Source organism: Apium graveolens, chromosome 9, assembly GCF_009905375.1.
Source record: "Apium graveolens cultivar Ventura chromosome 9, ASM990537v1, whole genome shotgun sequence".
Taxonomy (NCBI): Eukaryota; Viridiplantae; Streptophyta; class Magnoliopsida; order Apiales; family Apiaceae; genus Apium; species Apium graveolens.
In genome coordinates, this window is record NC_133655.1 from 185,590,822 (window position 1) to 185,596,752 (window position 5,931).

Genomic DNA, 5,931 nt, shown 5'->3' on the forward strand with positions numbered 1-5,931 from the left:
GCATGCAATTTATTTAGTCACAACTGTTTTCAAAAAGAAATATTTCTGTTTTGCAAAACTATTCTTTTATGTAAAAGATTGATTCAAAAGCTAAATAAGTTGATTGATTCTTTACAGAGAATGCCTCCTAGAAGAAATACCCGCACCAACACCCAGAATGAAGAAACTAACAATAATAATAACCAAGATGATACAACCCAGAATGTGAACCCAGGACCCATGGACCCAGCAATAGCCCAGATTCTTCAAATCTTGGCCCAACAAACAGTTCACCTGGCACAACAACAACAAAGACAGACCAATCCCCAGGTAACTTTCAAAACTTTTCAGGCAATAAACCCACCAGAATTCAAGGATTCCTTAGAGCCAATTGAAGCAAATGTTTGGTTAAAGGAAATAGAAAAAGGCATTTGCCTTAGTGAAAGTGAAAGAGGAACAGAAGGTTGAGTTTGCAAGTTACTATCTGAAGAATGAGGCCACCTATTGGTGGGAAATGGTGAAGACATTGGAAGGCACAGATGTTATTAGTTGGGAAAGGTTCAAGGAATTGTTTTTAGAAAAGTATTTTTCTCAGTTTGTTCAGGATCAAATGGAGCTGAAGTTTTTAGAGTTAAAACAAGGGAATATGTCGGTAACAGATTATGAGGGGAAGTTTGAGGAATTGTCAAGGTATGTGCCGTCGTATGTTGATACTGATAGAAAGAAAGCTAAGAGATTCCAGTAAGGCTTGAAGCCATGGATCAGGGGGAAGGTAGCTATTTTTGAATTGGATACCTATGTCGGGGTTGTACAGAAAACTATGATCGCAGAGACAGAGAGTGAGATGTTCCAGAAAGAAAAGGAAAGCAAGAAAAGAAAAGTTGAGGGAAGTGAGGGTCAGTCACAAACAGGGAAGTTTCCAAATTTTAAGAAGGGCAAGTTTCAGCCAGGGAGAAATTTTAATTTCAGGAGACAAAATGCAGGAGACGGAGGCCAGGGCAATCGTCCAGCTAATGTGAATCAGCCGAATCAGTTGAGATTAACTTTTCCAAATTGTCAAGTATGTGGAAAGAAGCATGGAGGAGTTTGTAACAAGTTGAATGTGGTATGTTTTAAATGCAACCAGAAAGGGCACTACTCGAGGGAGTGCCGAAATCAGCCAGCAAGAGAGCCAGCAAATAAAGATCAACCTATCCGGAATCCAGCAGTGAAAGTTCCAGTCATTGGATTTACATGCTTTAAATGTGGGAAGCCAGGACATATGGCCAGGGATTGCAAGACACCAGCCCCAGTTAGTAATGCATTGAGAATTATGGGATCTACCCCAGCAGTAAATGAGACTCCAAGGGCTAGAGTTTTCGACATGTCAGTGAATGATGCTATCCAGGATACGGATGTCGTGGCAGGTACGCTTAATGTGAATTCTTTATGTGCCAAAGTGTTAATAGACTCGGGAGCAACTCGATCGTTTGTTTCACAAGATTTTGTTAGTAAATTAAACTGTCCATTTGAGTGCTTAAATGAAATAATGACTGTGGAATTAGCAAATCAAGAACGTGTAACTGTGAACCAAGTTTGTGGAAATTGTGAGATTGAGATTTCTGGTAGTAAGTTTTGTGTAGATTTGATACCATTTAAGTTCAGAGAATTTGATGTGATATTAGGGATGGATTGGTTATCTAAGCATGATGCTCAGATAGATTGTCGAAATAAGAAAGTAATGGTGAAAACGCCAGACGAAATAATAGTAACGTTCAAAGGTCAGAAACAAGTAAAGAAGTTCTTAACGATGATTCAAGCCAAGAAGTTACTACGGCAAGGATGCGAGCATTTCGTAGCATACGTGATTGACAAAAGTCAGGAGCCAGCAAAACTTGATGATATCCCAGTAGTGAATGAATTTCCAGACGTATTTCCCGACGAATTGCCAGGACTTCCTCCAGATAGAGAAATTGAATTGGCGATCGACTTAGCACCAGGAACAGAACCAGTATCCAAAGCCCCGTACAGAATGGCGCCTGTTGAGATAAAAGAGCTAGCAAAACAATTGCAGGAATTGTTAGAGAAAGGAGTAATCAGACCCAGCGTATCCCCGTGGGGAGCCCCGGTATTATTTGTCAAGAAGAAAGATGGAAGCATGAGACTGTGCATCGACTATAGGGAGCTCAACAAGTTGACAATCAAGAATAAGTATCCGTTACCCAGAATTGATGATTTGTTTGACCAATTGAGGGGAGCCAAGTATTTCTCCAAGATCGATTTAAGATCGGGATATCATCAACTGAAGATCAAACCAAAAGATATACCAAAGACAGCTTTCAGAACAAGGTATGGACATTACGAGTTTTTAGTGATGTCTTTTGGATTGACCAACGCCCCAGCAGCGTTTATGGACCTGATGAACATAATTTTCAAGGAATATTTGGACAAGTTCGTTATAGTATTTATAGACGATATTTTGATCTATTCAAAGACAGAGGAGGATCATGCGGAACATTTAAGGACAACTTTGGAGATTTTAAGGAAAAAGAAGTTATATGCTAAATTATCGAAGTGTGAGTTTTGGCTACAAGAAGTTCAGTTCTTAGGACACATATTCAGTAACGAAGGGATCAAAGTGGACCCGGCAAAGATCGAAGCAATTACGAATTGGGAGAGACCGAGAACACCCACTGAGGTAAGAAGTTTCTTGGGATTGGCAGGATATTATCGACGATTCATTCAGAATTTCTCAAGGATTGCCACACCATTAACAAAGCTTACACGAAAGAATGAAAAGTTTATATGGAATGACAAGTGCGAAGAAAGTTTTCAGGAATTGAAGCGGAGATTAATCACAACACCTGTTTTGTCACTTCCAGACGATCAAGAGAATTTCGTAATTTATAGCGATGCTTCCTACAAAGGATTAGGATGTGTTCTTATGCAGCACGACAAGGTGATTGCGTATGCGTCAAGGTAATTGAAACCACACGAACAAAAGTATCCTACTCATGACTTGGAGCTAGCAGCTATAGTTTTTGCTTTGAAGATTTGGAGACATTATTTATATGAAGAAAAGTGTGAGATTTTCACGGATCACAAAAGTTTGAAATATATATTTACCCAGAAGGAACTTAATATGAAGCAAAGGAGATGGTTAGAATTGATCAAGGATTATGATTGCTCGATTAATTATCATCCCGGTAAGGCAAACGTGGTGGCAGACGCATTAAGTCAGAAGGAAAAGTTAAATGAGTTATTAGTACTTGAAGATATATATAAGGAATTTCAAAAATTGAAATTGGAAATTAGAGTTTGCGAACCTGAGGAAGCGAAAGTGTACAGTATGACTTTCCATCCAGAGTTGTTGGAGAAAATAAAGAAATGTCAGAAAGATGTAATGGATCAAGATATAAATCGTTTGGTAGGTGAAGAATTATGCACGCAGAAGGATGATCAATGCATTTTGAGATTTTTATCTAGAATCTGGATTCCACCAGTGACGGAGTTAAAGAATGAAATTTTACAAGAAGCACATAGTTCAAGATATTCCATCCATCCAGGGAGTACCAAAATGTACAACGATTTAAAGAAAAATTATTGGTGGCCAGATATGAAGAGGGAAATTGTGGAATGGGTTAGCAAATGTTATACCTGTCAGAGAGTTAAAGCAGAGCATCAAAGACCAAGCGGATTGCTACAGCCATTGGAGATTCCAGAGTGGAAGTGGGAACATATTACCATGGACTTCATAGTTGGATTACCAAGGACAAGGGCTAATCATGATGCCATTTGGGTTATAGTGGATAGACTTACCAAGTCAGCTCATTTTCTGCCTATATATGAAAAATTTTCGCTCGACAAGTTGGTCCATATGTACCTAAAAGAAATTGTAGTTCGTCATGGAGTTCCAGTATCTATCGTATCTGATCGAGATCCAAGGTTTAATTCAAGATTCTGGAAGAGTTTTCAAGAATGTTTGGGAACAAGACTGAATATGAGTACAGCTTATCACCCCCAAACGGAAGGCCAAAGTGAAAGAACGATCCAGACAATCGAGGATATGTTACGTGTTTGTGCTATTAATTTCAAAGGAAGTTGGGACGAACATTTACCTCTGGTAGAGTTTCCTTACAACAACAGTTATCATGCCAGCATTGGAATGCCACCCTATGAAGCCCTTTATGGACGCAAATGTAGATCTCCCATATATTAGGACGAAGTAGGAGAACGCAAGATACTTGGACCTGAACTGGTACAGCAGACAAAGGAAGTTGTTAAACTTATCCAGAAAAGATTAATAGCCACTCAAAATCGTCAGAGGAAATATGCAGACCAATCAAGGAAAGACATGAAATTTGAAGAAGGAAGCTTGGTATTACTGTAAGTATCACCATGGAAAGGACTAACGAGGTTTGGAAAGAAAGGGAAGCTAAGCCCAAGATATGTCGGGCCTTTTGAGATTCTAAAGCGCGTTGGCAAAGTAGCTTACGAATTGGCGTTACCTCCGCACATGGAGCACATTCACAATGTTTTTCATGTATCGATGCTCAAGAAATATAATCCAGACTCCAGGCATGTAATAGAATATGAGCCAATAGAGCTTCAGGCAGATTTATCATATGTAGAGAGTCCGATAGAGATTCTAGAGGCAAGAGAGAAAGTATTGAGAAATAAAGTGGTAAAGTTAGTAAGAGTATTGTGGAGAAACCCAAAGGTTGAAGAGTCAACCTGGGAGTTAGAAAATGATATGAGAGAAAAATACTCTCATTTGTTTTCTTAGGAGATTCTGAGGACAGAATCCTTTTAAGAGGGGAAGGATGTAATATCTGGGATATATCGTGTAATTATTTTTGATATTATTATGTGTGCCCAGTATCTATTCTGTGAGTTAATTGTTAAGTGTTATCTGTACTTGAATATTCAAAAATAATATTAATTGAGTATTTTAATTTTTATATGTCCAAAATAAAATATAGATAATTGTCATATCTTCCTAATTATTTTTATGTTGATTTATGGATTTATAAGAATCATATGAAATTTCTAAAATCTTTTTCCGGGTAATTAAAGTCTATTTTATAAAAACGGGAACCAACCGACGTCAACCGTTGTTACGTTTTTGGAACCCAAAACTCTTCCGAGAACTCCTTCCTAACCTAATTGTAATATTCTGAGCATTTTTCATGTTTCGACTTTTTCGATCCGGCTTACGGTTTGTCCTGCGCGGGTCCCGGCGCAACATTTTCGATACAATATTCGTTTCGGTAAATCAATAAAACCCGTATTATCGATAAACGGGAGCTTTTTATTAAACTATCCCAATTATCACTTCGTAATACGTGTAACCAGGCGCTGAGACCAAGACCGCAGTACAAATTGTACTGATTTGGATAATTATCCCTAAAACCGATACCGTTTGGATCAGTTTTTACAGATAAACGTACTGTTTTATATCCGGAATGATCCAACGGGATACAAATTTTCCGTAATTATAAATAGCCTTTTTCCGTATTTTATTTCGTATCAAAATCATTTGCAGATAGTTAATTATATAATTTTCAGAGAAAAACCCTAATTACATAAACAGTTCTAAGAATCAAACAGCAAAACGAAGGCGTTACCGATCTCTATTTTTAAAGCTTGAGTAACCAAAACGAAGGATTTGAGGTGTTCTATCAGATTCTGAGCTTTATTTCACTGCAGAAATCAAGGGTATTTTTCTAAAAATTTATTTATTTTCGAATTTATTTTATTAAAAATATGAATTTTTGTTCGGATGATTGTTTGTATGATTTGATGATTGCATGTTGTAGAGCTTGTTTTCCTGATGATTTTCATATGTCATATGTCTGATTTGGAGTTCAATAACATGTTCAAATTTAAGTTTAATTTTCGAATTTCAAAATTAGGGTTTATAACCCGTATGAATGTTCTTAATTGAAATTTGGGGGTTTCTTATTCTGTGAT